Raw genomic sequence first — 18,330 nt, forward strand, 5'->3', positions numbered from 1 at the left:
AAGCAGTCTTGCTTATTCTTTCTTCTAAATTAGCCTTCCCTTTCAAATTCTTACATGATAGCTATCCTTACTGAATAATGAAGAACCAAGTATTATTGTTAAGTAACACCACTTAATAATAGGTAAGTGGACTTCTTATACACATTTGCAGGGACTGACAAAAGTAGCTTTGCAGTTACTGCTTTGCATATTTATTACAGAAATATTAAAGAGTTCCTAGGTAACATTGACAAGCACCTCCCAGCTCAATTCTATTGAGTAGCTAGGAGTTCTAAGGAAGACTTTATGGTCACTAAGAAGAATCAAATAAAAATAAACAAAAAATGTTTAAAAATCAACAAGAATATAGCAACTACATATAAGTTGCTTCTGATTGTCTCCATTTTGTTTCTTGGGTTCTCCTGTAAGATGGAAATTAAAATATCATTAAACATTTGACATAAACTCATAGGGTGGAAAGTGGCTGTAAAAGAATATGGCTGTAAGTTGAGGACTTGGGGAAATACAAGATGTGAGCCATGGATTCCCTCTGTATTAAATCCACCCTCTGTACTGTTTCCAAAGTGTTATAAACCTGATTAGGTAACTCTCCACTTTTAAATGCTTCACTGGTTGCCTGTAGCTTCCAGGGTAAAATTCCAAATCCATAGTTTGGCTCATAAACCTTTTCATGAACTGACACCTACCCTCTTGGATGGCTTCAATTCTACACTACTCTTACCACAATGCTTTCTTCTACTGTCCTGATCTGTTTATAAATTGGTGAGCATGTTATGATATTTAGACATCTGTGCCTTTGCACGCGGGTCCCCAGACAAGATGTCTATTGCCATCCTTTTGCCCTAAGTTGCTTTTGTGTTTATGTAACTCCCACACAGGCTTTACAGCTCAGCTCAACCACTCCCCACTACCGAAGTCTTCTGATTTAGAGATTTCTTAAGTGCTTTTATGAGCTTTTTTTTTGCAAATGTCTCTCACAGGATTTTGAATTCTATCAGTGCATTTTCGATCAAACTCCTTGACATTTTTGGAGGAGAAAGGACATAAACTCTCTGGCTTTGTATTCCCAGTGGTTTACACAATAGCTGTCACATTTTAGGTGCAGAAATGCCTGTGGATGGATACACAAATACTGCATTTAGAGGTGGATTTTTATATCTTCAAATTTGAAAAAATCTCTACTTCTGAAAGCAGCTCTTTTGCCCCTTTCCTGTTTGCCCATTTCTGTTCCCCTCTAACCTTAAAAGAAACTAATTATAGGAATGAGATCACTAGGCAACTTTTAACCTAACTCCTGACTTATGCTCTACTGAATGCACACCGTGCCTTACCTAACCTGTTGATTCTTTTCCTAGATTAAAAGAAGTAAGAATGAAGAATTAAGTAGTTAAAGAATGACTAGCTCTCCATCCCCAGCAGTCCCCTTAGCAACCCTGCAGGAAGACTTGTCAGATGAGATAACATCTGAAGAGAGATTGAGGAGTCAGCCAGCCTGCATGGAATGGAAAATGACTCAGAGCTTAACCTCCTGCCTTGATGATTCACTGAGGTTCTTTCCCCTTTTCCCTTTAAAAATTCCCATGGTAGAGCAGAATCTTTGGAGTTGTTTTTTGGGGACATGAGTCCACCATCTCCCTACATTGCCTGTTTCCTGATTAAAGCAACTTTCCTTTATACTAACATTTGCCTCTCAAGTATTGGCTTTTGAGCAGCAGGAAGACAAACCTGAGTTCAGTAACACTTCTTCCATTCTCCATACCTCAGATACTTGAAAATAGTGAATTTGCTTCTAAGGCTGCTGTGTTATGATGTTGAAAATAATAATGCCAGTGAAAGCATTTCATGAACAGCTAATTTGTAAAGCTTCTTATGAAGAACACTTTATGACTATTTTGTAACATTTCCTAGTCACATATTAAATAGAAATTGTCAATTATATTCTAACTTGTGTTATCTTGTTGTTGCAGTGTTCATTCTTAAACTTGAATCAAGTTTCCACTTAAAGTACTTTTTATACAAGTTAGATCTTCACCAGTTTGTTGGAGGAAGGAAAGATAAATGGAGAAAAGGATTTGTCAAGACCCTAACAATCTTGTGGTTATATTTGCTATTAGCATTAAAATAAGGCAGAACACAAATAAACCCTTCCTTTTACATTTTCCCTGATCATTTAGATCTGAAAGTCTTTCTGGCCTAATCTCTCTACACTCACTGAGCATCATCCATGCTCTGCCTGGAAATTACACATTCAGAACACTTGTAGGTCTTATCACTGATCAGTACAATGAAATGAAGCTTCAGTCCCCATAAAAAATACAATAAAACAATGTTCCTGCAGTGCAGGATGAGAGCTGATTTAAATTACAATAAGGCACAAATAAAAGGAAAAAAAATGAAAACATTTCATTTTACGAGTTTTGTTAACTCCAGAAGCTTAAATCAAAGACGACTTCATCCTCAATCATAACGTCAACACAGCAGCATCAAAGGGCAGCTTTCAGTCACAGTAAATACCAGAGCTGAGTGCATTTCACACTCAATTAAAGGGAACTGAATCACACAATGTTAGAACTGAAAGGAATATTTCAAGTTTCTGAAACAATCACCTTACTCTGTGTATAAGAAACTGGACTCACAAACTACCTGCCTCTTGAATCCTTCAGCTGTGCCCCATGGGTCCATAATAAACATGCTCCCCTGCCCTTTATACTTGTCTCTAATGCTACATAGCACATCATCACATCTTAGTGACTTAAGAAAACAAGACTCATTTCTGTGAACACAGCTTACCTGGGTGTACTCACCAGATTGCAGTTGGGATATTGGCTGGGGCTGCAGTCACTGGGCTTAACAAGGGTGGTTTGTTCACGGGGTCGGTGTTGTCTTTGGAAGGAGGCATCAGTCTTCCCTACATGGACCTCTCCCAGGGCTCATGATATAGCAGCTGCCTTCTTTGAGAGTAAATGATCCTGAGAGGGAGCAAGGCAGAAGCCACAATTTTTAAGCCATGCCTCAGATCCCACACATATTAGTTTTCCTAATATTTTATTGGTGATGCTGGTCAGCCCTGTTCATTCTGAGGAGAGATGACCCAAAGACATGAATATCCACAAGCAAGAATCATGGGGGCTATTTTGAATCTGGTAACTGCAATTCTATTCCTCTTTTCCAAGGGTTTCTTTTACCTCTCTATCTTATCTCATTTCTCCACTGTCATCACTTCCACTGGGACCTTCTCAAGTGATGGCAGGTCATCCGCCCCCAGTTTTAATTCCTACTCCAAAACTTCTACCAATTACAACGCTGATCAATGGGTTGAAGTATTTTGTGTTCTCCATTTCTGCTTTCAAACAATTCATCCTCCATGACCTAGTAAAAAGAATAAAGCTATTCTAGTACTTGTCATCAACTAACACATCATCAACCAACATGTCAGTCACTCCCCACCTTTCCTAAGATTTCTGTCACCTGTAATGCAATGTTTCACTCCACCAGATGAATCTTTTGGCTTCTCAGTTCTTTAACCCTCTTGTCACCAAATAAACTAGATCATTTCCCTGAAGCAATACATTCACATGACCTCAACATAGAACTCCAAAATCAGGTCCTATCACCCAAACAATTGTCTTCTACCCTATATACTCACTTTAAAAAATTATTCTTTTTCATTTTTGGGATAATTTTAGATTTATGAAAATATGGTAAGATATTACAGGAAGTTCCCATATATACTTCACTCCATTTCAGTTTTACCTAATGTCATCATCTTAGGTTCTTGTGGTAGCTTGTCAAAACTGAGAGAGCCATCATGGCATATTATTTTTAGTAAAACTGCAGAGTTTATGCATATCTCACCCACTTTTTCATTAATGTTGTAGGATCCAATCCAGTAACTACACTGCATTTTGTCATCATGTCTACTTAGTTTCCCTGGGTCTGTGACAGTTCCTCAGTCTTTCCCTGTTTTTCATGACTTTAGCAGTTTTGAAGAGTACTGGCCAGGTATTTTGTAGAAAGTCCCAGAATTTGGATTTGATTAACATTTTTCTCATAATTAAACATTCTTTATGGAATTACAGAAAGACTATTACACACATGAAGTGTTCTCATCACATCATACCAGGTGGTATATAACACCCACATGGCAACAGTGGTGAAGTTAACTGTCATCTTGGATACGGTAGAAGTTGCCAGGTTTCTGTACTGTAAGTTATTTTTATTCCTTTTCCATATTGTATTCTATGGAAGCAAGTAATTCAGCTCCCCTAAGGAGCTAAAGATTAAGCTCCATCTCTGGTAGGGTGAAGTGTCTCTGCATATTATTTAAATTTTTCTGTAAGGAAGAGTTGTCTGTTCTCTACCACGTATGTATGTATGCATTCATTTATATATTTATTTCATTATGGACTCGTGATTTTTTATACTTAGGGTTATAATATTGTTAGCTCATTTATTCAACTATTCCAACTATTACCATTCTTTAATATGAAGGTCCTTTCCAATGCACTGAATTGTTTACTTTTCCATCCACTCTTCCTTTTCTGGCTTAGATACTGTGGTCTATTATTTCACTACATTATTACAAACAAACATCTCAAAATTCTTCTTCCTGTATTTCTTTTCTGGGGCATTCATCTGTTAAATCCACAGGCCTGAATGATTTCTACCTGTTTTCATTGTGCTGAACATCAGAACAAACCTTGTGTATTAAAAAATACACAAGGGACTGGCTGAAAATATGACAAACTAATTCTTACCAAACAAAAATGGACTTCAAAATTTCTGAAAAATCCTGCTAAGTTTCTCTAATTCATTTTTCCATTTATCCTAGCAATGACTTCTAAAACAACTTTATTTTTAAGGCAATCTTACCAAAAAATTTTATAGAAAGTATAGGGGCTTCCTCCGTATTCCATCTCCACATCCTCCCGCAGTTTTTCCTAATATTAACATCTTCCACTGGTGTTGCACATCCGTTACAATTGATGAACCAACACTAATTCATTATTATTAATTAAAGTCTATAGTGTACATTGTGTTGTACAGTTCTATGGGCTTTGGCAAATGCATAATATTATGTATTCACCATGATAGTATAATATGAAACAGTTTCACTGTCCTAAAACTTTCTTGTGCTTTACCTATTCATCTCTTTCCTCCTCACAACAACAAACAACAAACCTGAAACTAAGAAAGTAATTACAGCATGGTCACAGAATGCAATGTTAACTTACAAAATTAGATTTTTTTTTATAGCAGTTAGACAACACTAACTCACACAGTCTTGTTTTGTTTTGTTTTGTTTTTAATTCCTGTTCACATATTCTGCATGCTAGACATTTTTAGCTTACGTGTGAGAAATATTCTCTCTCCATGTTAAACAGTCTTTCCCATTCCTTTCAAAATTTTGTTCTAGTTCTGTGAAAAATGCCATTGGTAATTTCATAAGGATTGCATTGAATGTGTAGATTGAGATTATCATACTGAGTAAAGTAAACCAGAGAGAGGAAGATTAACATCATATGATATTTCTTATACGTGGAATCTAAAAAAAAAAATGATAGAAATGAACTTATATACAAAACAGAAACAGACCCACACACTTAGAAAACAAACTTATGGTTACCAAAGACAAAAGTTGGGGGAGGGAAAAATTAGGAGTTTGGGATTAACATATACACACTACTATACATAAAAATAGATAACTAACAAGGACCTACTGTATAGCACAGGGAACTATACTCAATATTTTGTAATAACCCATAAGGGAAAATAATCTGAAAAAGATTATATACATACATATATATATATGTATATATATATACACACATATATATATATATAATTAAATCACTTTGCTGTACACCTGAAACTAACACAACATTGTAAGTCAACTATACTTCAATAAAAATAAATTTAAAAGAAATAAAGAGGTTCATATTTGACAGTCTTCTTCTTCTTGGTTTGACCTATTTGCACCTTGTTTAGAAATCTATAGCCACCCTCAGATCAAGAAATATATTCTTATTTTCTTCTAAATATTGTAAAGTTTTGCCTTTCATGTTTAAATCTTTAATACCCCTGGAATTGAATTTTGTGTTTTAAGTGAAAAAGGATCTAAATTTATTTATTTTTCCAGATGGTTAATAAAAAGTCTGAGTACCATTAATTCAGCAGTACATTTTTCAGCATCGATCTCAATGATTCATCTATAAAATATCAAATTTCATATATATGAGACTTTTTCTGAAGTCTCTTTCCTGTTACAATTAATTTCCTACATACTTATAAAGCTTATTTATTTACTATAACTATATATCAATTGAATATTTGTTATAAAAATATATTTTTAGAATTTTTCTTTAGGAATGTAACTTATCCACTCTTCATGTCTTGTCTTTCCATATAAGTTCCTAATTGGGATATTAATTGCAATTACATTTTAGAGTTTATAATGATTTGAAGAAAACTAATAACACTAAAGTCTTGAAATTTTATCATTGAACTCACAAAAACATTTTATTGTTAGAGTGTTTTTTTTTTAAGATGTGCAGCAAAGTTTTAAAATTTTCTCCACAGCTTGTGTTTAGTTATCCTTAAGTATCTTATAGTTTGATATTATCAATGCTATTTTCTTCTCAGTACTTAAAAAAAAAAGACAATTACATTGTCTTTGTTGTTAGTATATAGAAATGCAATGCTTTAAATTTTTTTACTATTTATCTCATTTTCAGAAAACTTATAAAACTCTATTTATGGATTGTTTTGGGTTTCCTTGTGGAAAACAATAAAATCAGCTTGAAATGAAAATTTGCAGCTGATTTTACTAGGTCCTCCATGACAACACCGAAGAAGAGAAAAAATTGGTAGGTTTACTACCTTGCTCTTGTTTAATATAGAATGCTTGCTTTGGATTTGGGTAGATGCTCTTTATCTGTAAAGGAAGCTTCTTTCTGTATCATGCACTGGTACTGAACAGTATCAATATTTTCTCCACCTATAGATATGAATATATTATATATGTGTGTGTGTGTATATATATATATGTGTGTGTGTGTGTGTGTGTATGTGTTATATAATTATATATATGAATGTATTATACAATATATAAACTTTTAACCTATTAATAAGGTGAATTATATTAGAGTTTCTAATGATATACCAACATTTATCATAAAAAGTATACTTCTTATATATTGTAACATTTGGTTTATCAAAATTTGTTACTATTTATACCCATATTTATGGGAGAGACAGACCTATAACTAATCTGTTTCATTCATAATACTTTCAATAGATGCTTTTTCTCTCTTCTGTTATTAGCAGAGGTTTACTTACTTTTAGTCTTTTAAAACTACCAATTTTAAAATTTTTCCTATTATTTTTTTCTATTTCTTTAGAGTTTTAGTTCTTTATCATATCCTACTGTATGTCAACTTATTATTTTGTTAGTTTTCTAACTTTTATGTCTGAGACTTAGCTCATTGATTTTTACTATTTTTATTTTTCAATAAAGTTTTAAGGTATAATTCTCCATCTAACACTAGTTGAATGTAGTTTTGAAATATTTACTTTCATCTTTGAGTTTAGGGTTTTTTTTTAGATTTTTATTATGATTTATGTTTTCATCTTAAAAGTACTTAGAAATGTGTATTTCACTTTTAATACATAAAGATTTGTTTTTATTGTTGCCGTCAATCCTAATTTCATTGTGATTAGTGAATGTGGTTTGTTTTATACCAATGTTTGACATATGTTAAAATTTACTTTATGGGAAAAACATAATCAATTTTTTTAATGTTTCATAGTCACTTGAGAAGAATCTATAGTAAGTATTGGGTATAAGAATAATGTCAATTATATTAAGCTTGTAAATTTTGTTATTCACATATTCTTTATCTTTTACATTATCACTTATAGAAAAGCTTGACAATCAAACAGACTCAATGTCCACACTAAAGTATATGTTTTTTTATAAATTTATTTATTTATTTATTTTTGGCTGCACTTGGTCTTCGTTGCTGCGCCCGGACTTTCTCTAGTTGTGGTGAGCGGGGGTTACTCTTCATTGTGGTGCAAGGGGTTTTCCCTGCAGTGGCCTCTCCTGTTGCAGAGCATGGGCTCCAGGTACGCAGACTTAAGCAGTTGTGGCTCATGGGCTCTAGAGCACAGGATCAGCAGTTGTGGTCCACGGGCTTAGTTGCTCCACTGCATGTGGGATCCTCCCGGACCAGGGCTCGAACCCATGTCCCCTGCATTGGTAGGCGGCTTCTTAACCACTGTGCCACCAGGGAAGCCTGGTATATGTTTAAAGTATGACCAAAATATTTTTTCTTCAAAAATACCACTGATGTAATTTAGTCATGCCTTCAAATTTACTGTCAAGTGAAATGTAACATCATATGAAGATGTTACCGAGAGATGACCCTGGTTGAAGAAATGATTGAGAAACATGGCTCTCTAGAACCACTCCAGGCACACCCCACTCTCCACACTCCTTACAGAGAGATTCCAACATCTCCTGACTCCACGGCAGCACCTACCCCAAGATCCTACCCCTTCTTGTTTGAGAGATATATTGTGACCATAGTTTTCCAAGCTAATGCCTCTCTGTAATTCTAAAGAACTGAATTTTGATTTTCTCAATATTCTGAAATCTTTGTCAAGTTAACCCTTTTGTGCTTAAGTGTTTTTAAACCAGGATTAATAATAGCATCTGGCTTCATAGGATTATTGTGAAAGTTAAAGGGGATAATATATGCAAAGCACTAGGAAGAATATATGGAACATAATGAAGGTAATAATTCTTAGTTATTATAGGTGATCACCCTTTACTATTGTCATCCCTGAATAGTTTCTATTTTCATTGCTTCCCATAGGCATTGTGATTGCTCAATAAAACACTGGAAGACAGAAATTATGGCACATTTTATTTTTAAACAAGGTAAGCATGGTAGGACATTGCAAGTTCTGTCCCATCTAGTTTAGGGACTAGAAATAGTCTACTGCCTTTGACCTACTTGTGAATATGCCCAAGTATTGAGCTGAAGATTTCCTTCTTATTGACACCAAGTATGCAACTCTTATACCTAAAGGCACATGGATTCATCATTTATTTCCCTATTGGAGTTTTACAGCTCTTTTGAAAAGGACTAACACCCTTGACTAGTTTCTTCCAGCAACTGTGTCTTACTCCTTGGAGAGTAGACTCTGTGTCTTACAAGATGAATAACTATGGTTTCTTAATTTCATTTGTATGTTTTTGTAATGATCCTGCAGTTCTCTTCTGTCAGGACAGAGTGATTTAGAAATGCATGATGCTCCTGGACTTCTGTTTCCCATTCTAACACTGGTTCTCTCTGCACAGAAGCTAACACACAGGATGGCACTACGGAGATAAGATCATTCCACTGGGGCAGAGTTTAAAGGAAACTGGAATTGCTTTTCTAGGAGGAAAAGAAACTGAGGCAGCAGAAACACCCTGAGGAGCCCGAGCATAAAGGAACTGTGGTGACTGCCAGTGTTTTACCTGGGCACTTCCCGTAAGGACCTAATTCCTCTCCACCAGCCGACTTCACTTCACAGCACATACCCAACAGTGTGGAATCATTAGGCATCTCTCTGCCTCCCTCCGGGCATTCTTTGTCAGAGTGGCCAGTACCAGGGTCCCCAAACCCTGGACACTTTTTTCAGGAAGGGAGCAGAGATCAATTTATTTCATTGGCAGTTGTCAGGCCCAAGGATGTATGTGGAGTTATCTCTTTGGCTGGGACAGCATTCCAGATCTGTGGTGTAACATTTCTTATCAGGAACCTTCTGAGTCCAGTCACCAGGGTCACAATACAATCATTTGCCTTCATCTGTTTAACTGGTACGATTTACAACCTTTTTTGAAGTGGGAGGAAGAATTACATTTTCTATTTCAAGATGGCGAGATGGATTTTTCAAAGGTCTTTACATGTGAATGAATTAGTTACTGTATTTTTAAAGACAAAGTAAAACATCTGAGAAGCAAGTTTTATCACTTAAACATATGGTGTTTCCTTAATGGGGAAAAACTATTTTCCAATGAAACAACAGAAAACATCCAATGTATTTAAGATTAGAAAAAAATAGAAATCCAATATTTTGAAATCGAGAGAAACGAGACTTTCGCTATTTAAAACAACGAAACAGAGCTATAATCTTTACATGCTAAGAAGTACATATTGGCAGAGAATACAAATATAGAATTGTTGCTGAAAAGAGTTGCTCTGTCACTTTGAGACACACTACTATGCTTCGACCACCTAATGAGTATTTACAGGAAACAGTCATCCCTTTGGCTTAGTCATTGGTATTCAGTGGTGACAGAGACTTTGAACAGAGGATGCTGACTGAGGAAAACATCACCTTGATCATGAAGTAATTATATAGTAATAGACTAGAGGGTTGCTTCATAGGGAAGTCAAGAACAAAATGAACTGAGAATAAAACCAAATGAACCACATCGAAAACAGGCAAATGCAGGCCAGTTCTAGTCAGACACACAGGCATTGGGGTGACAGCATGAGCTGGGGGAGTCCCCAGGGTACCAGGAGAGCATCCAGCCAGCAAGAGAAACAGCATTCTCCATTCTGTGCTGCTCCCGGGGCACAGCCAGCCCTGGTGAATAGAAGCTGCAATGTCATTCATTTAGTTGTGCCCAGTTCAAGACAGAAGGTCACCATCTTTCTCTTAAAGATGAGTAACCATTTCTCCTTCTGCTATGAACTGTCCACTGCACACTCGCCTCTCAAATGATTGGTCACAGGCCAGGGGGCCATTTCTGAGAATCTCATCTCACCTACCTCCAGTGAATGCATCAGCTGTCTGAGTGTCTGGTGCTTGCTTTGTTATAGGAGCCTTCAGATTTACAGACCAAGATGATTAGTATTCGTCCTCTGATTGTAGGAATGGGAGAGCATCCATTTTCCCCAGAGTTCAGCCAAGAACTTGCCCAGACTCAACTAAATCAAGATAATGAGAGGAATCTTGGATAAAGTAAAAAGGAGCAGAAGAATGAGGGAGATGGAAAAGAGGTATTGAAAACCCATTGAAGGTGAACCTGGGAAAGAGAAATCTCTGACCATCCAACGGCCTTCTCGGAACTTGGACATCTGTCGTGCAGAGGAGGGACTATCTTTGCTTTGGAGCCCAAACTCAAGTTATAACCAGTGGGTAAATGTCATTCATGAATAGTTGCCACTCACGGTAGGAAATGATTTTATGTAATTAGAACTACTTAAGAAACTGGCATGGGGTTTCCCTGGTGGTGCAGTGGTTGAGAGTCCGCCTGCCAACGCAGGGGACACGGGTTCGTGCCCCGGTCCAGGAACATCCCACATGCCACGGAGTGGCTGGGCCTGTGAACCATGGCCACCGAGCCTGCACCTCCGGAGGCTGTGCTCCACAACGGGAGAGGCCACAACAGTGAGAGGCCTGCATACCGCAAAAACAAAAACAAAACGAAAACAAAACAAACAAACAAAAAAAGAAAACTGGAGTGGATTTTTGGATAAGAGTAGGGTACTCCTTAGTACTAGCAGTATTCAAAAATAAGCTAGAAACTACTCTGTAATTTTCTGATAATTTTGTGAGTTCCAGAATTTTTCTACTGACTGAGAAAATAAATGTTTCCAGAGATCTTCACCAGTGGTGTTGTTAGTGCTGTTGAATGGGTACTTGGCCCCAGGAACAAGGCACCCAAATGCATGAGGTCTTCTAGGGGAATTTCTGCACAAGAAACAATGCATAAAGAACAAATGCCACTTAAAGTTTCACTGAGGCATCGGCCCCAACCTATAAAATGAGAAGACTGGAATTCAGAGAGCACAGAAGATTCCCCCAATGGTTGATACTGAAGACCTTCCCCCACGGCAGGCTTTGGAGGCACGTCCTGCCTGTGTCCTAATCCTCTGATTTCTGACACAAACTTTGGGGGTGGGGTGGGTAGTGGTCTTTGTCCTTTTAGTTGCAAGGAATGAAGAACCAGTAAAAAGTGAGAGTGATGGCTAGAACAATAGGAAAGGGAAAATGCTGATGGCTCAGCTGCAAGAAGGAAGAGAGAGAAAAGAATCAGCTCTGGGGGCATATCTTTTCTGTTTTTATCATCTTAGCTTTGAACTAGTTATACGCTCAGGAAAAAATTCTAACAGTAAAGACATATTAGACAAAAATTTCAATCCACCTGCTTCCCAGGTACTGTCATTCAATGGATAACTGCTTCCACATCATTTTCGTGTTTTTTTTTTTTTTTTTTTTGGCGGTATGTGGGCCTCTCACTGTTGTGGCCTCTCCCGTTGCAGAGCACAGGCTCCGGATGTGCAGGCTCAACAGCCGGCCATGGCTCACGGGCCCAGCCGCTCCGCGGCATGTTGGATCTTCCCAGACTGGGGCACGAACCCCTACTTCGGCAGGCGGACTCTCAACCACTGTGCCACCAGGGAAGCCCCGTTTTCGTGTTTTTGTTTTTGTCTGCAGATGTGTGTTTGTTTGTGTATAAGGTTGAGGCTCTGCTCTTTCCTTTAAAGGGACCAAATTGTATGTATTTTCATGCATTTAAAACAATTACCCCTATGTTTTAGAGGACTTTCCATGAGTGAATCCATATAGGTGCACTAAGATCTTAATAATAGACATGTATTTTCTTCTGAACATTTTCTTTCAAATAATTTAAAGAATTATCTTTCAGAATTGACTCTTTAATCCACTTGGAATTGATTTTTTGAGTTTCCTGTGAAATGGAGATCCAACTTAATTTTTTTCTGCTCAAAAATCATTTCCCCCATCACCATTTATTGAGCAGAATATCAGTCAGCATTGATCTGCAATGCCTCCTCTGGCACATATCATGTTTCCACGTGCATGGATCTATTTGTGGACTCTCTTTTCTATTCCATTTTGCAGAATCAATTATTACAAAATTATATTAAGATAATACCTAGTACAGGTACTAAACTATATTCTTGTTATTCTTTTTTATGAATGACTTTGGCCTGTATGGGAACATTGTTCTTCTTTATTGAGGGTCAGCAAACATTATCTGTAAAGGGCCAGATAGCAAATATTTAGACTTTGCAAACCATATAGTCTCTATTACAACTACTCAGCTTTTCCATTGTAGTGCAAAAGTAGCCGTGGGCACTCTCTAAACAGATAGCCATGGTTGTGTTCCAGTACAAGTCCACTTACAAAACAAGGCAGTGGATTGGATTTGGCTCAAAAGTTGTAGTTTCCTGACCCATGTGCTATAGAAATGCCTTGCTGGGATTCTGAATGAAATTTAATTGAATTCAGATATCAACTTGTAGAAAACTCTTAACACTGAAGTATTGTCTTTCGTTTATGAACATGATATAATATTCCATAGTCTTTTTAAAAAGGATATGCACTAAAATTTTAAATGCACTCCATATAGAACTTTGGCCACGTTTATTCCTATATATCCTGTAGTTTTCTGTGACTCCTTTCAGGTCTATAGGTAGATAATCTTATTAACTAAACTTATTATATCTTATTTCTCCCCTCCCTCTCAGATTTACAGTCTGACATTTGAATTTACCTTATTACACTGAATAGAATGGCCCCTTCAGTGCCCCATGGCTGTGCTGACATTTAACATGCTGTTTGGCTGGTTTCCTGTACTGTTTCAACATTAAGTATAATATTTGCTTTAAGTTCTGGCAGGATTGTTTTAACATATAAACATTTCTTTTTAAAATTTCCGGTTGCCCAAGCCAAAGAAATCTTGTGTTTATTCTTGATGACTCTCTTCGTACTCCATACCCAACCTGTCACCAAATCCTATCAGTTACAATTTCCAAATCTACCCAGAATCTGGCTAACTCTTCCCATCCCCTCCCTCAACACCACTGTGGTCCATGTAAGCCATGACAGTCACTGCCAGCCTGAATGACTGTCCCATCCTCCTTCTGGCCCTCCTGTTCCCAACTCACCTCCATCACCTTACTTACATCAGAGAAACTGAAGTAAAGCTTGAGAAACACAGCATCCCTTTGCCTAAAATTGTTCAGCTATGTCAGTCTCACTCACATCTGCCTTCCTCACATCCTTCAGGTCTCTATAAATTACACTTTCTCATGAGGTCTTTCTAGACATTATTTAAAGTTAGCAACTTGCACACCACTCACACCCTCCTTCTATCTTGACACTTTGTATCTTTCTAGTTATGTGATTTTTTTCCTTCATTGTCCTTATCACTAACTGGCAGCATATATTTTATTTATTTGATTGCATATTGCTTGTCAACCTCAACTCAATGATAAACTCCATGGACAGAGATTTTTCTTTATTTTGTTTGCAATGTAACTACACCCAATAATTACCTCTTCCCTCCTACTCAAAGACACTGTTCTCCTACCTGCTATGCCATAAACTATGTGTGCTCGTCTTTCAACCTTACAAAAATAAAGACTCATGTAAATTATATATACTTTGAAGTCTGGCTTCTTTCACTCAAAATTATTTTGTGAAATTTGTTCTTGTTGTAGATAATTGTAGTTGTTTATTTTCAATTCTGCATGTTGTTCCATTGTAAATAAACCCCATTTTATTTATCCCTTTTTCTATTGGTGGCATTTGGTTGTCTCAACCTTTTGGTTACGTCAAATAATGCTTCTAGAAGAGTGATACAGGCAATGGCCTGATTTAATAAAGAGACACAGATAGTTGACCTCTGCAATTGGTACTGAAAGAAAAGACAACAGGACTCTTTCCTCCTAACTGGGGTGAATATTCATAAACTTCTTTGAATACATTTCCACATTGATAGGGAAACTAGAATTGAATTTTTTCAAAATATATTGAGCTTGGTCAGTGCTGCTGGTGTGGCATCGTGCTTGGGAACAGGAGGTGGAGAGAAGGGATAGATAAACAAGTCAGGTCCTAATATCCTGGGAGTTAGAGAAAAGAATGTCAGACTTAAAGGGGAAAAGGCTGTTGCCAATTCTGATCAATTCTCTCAAACCCTTTGCCCCAGTGCTTTTTGGATGTTGAGATGAGAAAATAATGCAAATTATGAAACGGATGTCACTCTGAGGCTCTGTACCTGGTTATAGAGAGTTTCTTAAGACAACCTGGGTCTGCCTTTGGGAGGGGATGAAGGAGAGAAGGAAGTTACCATGAAGTTAATTGAAGAAAGTTAAGGGGGGGAGTTAATATGGAAAGAATTGTATAAGTGGATTTTCATGAAAATGGGTAAACTATAGAAGATACTTTTTTTTTTTTTATCAGAACCCCTTAACAATCTAAAATTCTATTCAACTCAGTAGATGGGAGGATGATTCTTTGCATTCCAGAAGCCAAAAAAAAAAAAAAATCCAACAAATATTTGCTTTCCTTGAAACCTGTCGCTGAGAGCAGCAGAGGCACATAACTGAAGGTGGAGCAAATGAAACCTCTAGGCAGAACTTCCTGTCAGAGACATAAATGCATAGAAGCTGGGATTTTTTTGGAATTCCTCATGGTGTTGAAGGTGGTGAGCATCCATCAGAGGTGCAATAGGCTACAATGGAGGAACCAGGTGTACAGCAGCTGCCTCCTGCCCAGGTTGTTTCTTTCACTGGAGCTGGAGCACCTTCATTCCTGATCATTTCTCAAGCCCGGTTCTCGATCCATCCCATTAATAATTTTAGCTTAACCACAATTTCTAATAATTCCTGTTTTCGTTTGTTACCAAAGATTACTGTTTTCAGACAAATTTCACTGCTCAAATACTAAGACTATGAAAGTATTTGCTCTTGGGAGGACAAAAATCAAAGGCAGGTCTTAGAAGTTGTCTCTGGGATGATTCTAAGACATTTGCCAATGTGGTTCCACCAAGTTGGGTTGTCATGGTGATCACAGACTCTCAGAGTTCTGAGCTCCATGTCATGGAAGGGTATGGTCCTGGATTTGTTAATATATATTAACTTTTTGATCCATCACGTGGAATATTGTTAATCACTTTGTTTTATTGAAAACTCTCCCTCTTAAAAATATTTACCTAAGAATCAGACATCAGATTGGTCAAGCCCAGAAACATTAAGCAGAAATCTTGCCAAAGAATATCTCAATTTGTGAGTTTAGAGTTTGGGGTTAATTTTTTTCTAATATACATGGCCTATGTTTTCACTTCAGACAGTTTTTATAATACAGCAGCATAGGACAAAAATAAACAAGTCACAAAGCATTATCACAGTGTGTGTCCCAAGATAATTTTATTCCATTACAAAATAATGGAAGGATTTGTGATGGGACACCCCATTATGATTTTAGAAATAACACTGTGTGATAAATGAAAAGGACAAGACATAAAGCAGGGAGATTGTTTTGAAAACAATTTCAATAATTCAAGAAACTAATTGTAGTTGCCAAACTAAAGTTGTGGTAATGGAAATAAAGAGAAATGAAATAAAAAAGAGAACATTTAAAGTAAAACAAATATTGCTAGTGGAGTTTCCATGAAAGATTAAGTCCTAATGTTTTGAAGCACTCATGGTATATAATTAATTGATTTATGTCCTATGCATCTAGCATGTCATAGTTATATTCTATCCTTGAGATAAAGGAGAAAATATTTTCCTATATTCTGTAATCAGATGAGGACACTGGTTGAGAAAAACTAGACTTATTTGAAGGTCTGATATTAGGTGATTTGTTGGATGATAGATGATTTATTAAGCCTGAGACTGTAGGAATAGAGCAAGTTTGGATAAACAAAGATGATAAATTTTGTTCTGAAGTTGAAATTGCTAATTCATGAGGCAATATTCCATAGCCAAACTCTATGGATTTGGAAAGCAATAAGAAGTGTGAACTGCAGATCTAGATTTGGAGATTATCACTGAGTATGATTATCAAAGTCAGGGGTCAGGAATGAGATCTCAGAGGGAGAGCGAGAAGAAATAATGACCTACAGTCCAAAGTTGAGGGGTGGATGGAAAAAAAACAGTCGTATTAAGGCACAAGGAAAGATCTGAGATGCTGTCACATCCAATGCAAGAAAAGTTTTTCATGATGGCGATATTTACAGTCTATACCAAATGAGGAATGATTGGAGGAGCTTGAGAGAAAAAGACCATGGCATGACTGCTACAATTGTTAGAAGGGCCGACAATTTGAATGACTAACTCTACATAAGGTGCTTAATTCATCCGTCCAGAATCAAACGAAGACATTCACAGAACTGAAGGGCAGAGTTTTACTCAATAAGATAAAAGCTCAAGATACCTTAGTTGTAAAGATAGAACCCCAAATAGAACCAGTTTAAATAAAAAGGAAGTATACAGAGCCCCCATCATGTAGCCTGGGAAAGCCAAAGTAACCCACAGGAAGCTATTTTTGAGACTCTGTATACACATCACATTGTCTCTAGATCCAGAGTAACCCAGGGAAGGGGAACGTGGTAACCTTCCCTATCATGCGTCATGTGGTAGTGCTGGGTCCCGTGACCACTCTCTGAACTCGCAACTCAAGACCTGAGAGGCAAGGACCAGCATTTTCTGTCTCCATTAGAAATAAATGATTGAAATTTTAAAAAAGACCAATTCCTCAGAGGAAAGAGAAGCAAACAGAGCTGGACAGATAAACCAGCACTGTCTACTAAGCACCGTCTCAGCTCCTCACCATCCCATGGGCTTCTGTGTGTGTGGTTTGCTGCCCATCTCTAGATGCACCAAGCAGAAAGTATTTGCATGGTTCACTGGTTAACTTTCAAAATAACAAAAGTCAGAAATAAAAGAAATGAAGGATGAAAAGAAAAGGAATATGGACTGGTTAGTTAGGCTTTGCCAGTCACTTTGCTTTGAAGTTTCACAGATACCATCCTCATTACTGTGTTATTAACATGTTTAGTCACATGTTTATGTGTATTCCAGCCTTCAGAACACATTGCTATCCCATATCATACCCGGGATTTTTATTTCTCTCTCTACTGTATCTGTTTGACTCTAATACATTTTTGTGTCTCCTGAGTTTTTTTTGAATCTCCAGATTTCCTCTCAACATCTTTGACCATTTCTGGCTCCAAGCCAAGCCAGACATAGAACTTAGTCCCTTTTTGAACTTTGCACACCCAGATCCACACATATGTCACAGATATCAAACCAAGAAATTCACTAACATAAAGCATTTGTGGGCTCACTTCCCAGAAAGTCAAAAAGTTAAAGTGGAATTTATACATAAAATATCACTCCTCCAATAATAATGCTTTAACTAGAATGAAAAGATCAAAGGTTACCTGTCTTCCTCCTCTCCTGAGCCTCTGTTCTTTTTATTCCTCAAACTCCCAGCTATTTATTTTGAATGCAG

Source organism: Grampus griseus (assembly GCF_964374135.1).
Source record: "Grampus griseus genome assembly, chromosome: 9".
NCBI classification, from domain to species: Eukaryota; Metazoa; Chordata; class Mammalia; order Artiodactyla; family Delphinidae; genus Grampus; species Grampus griseus.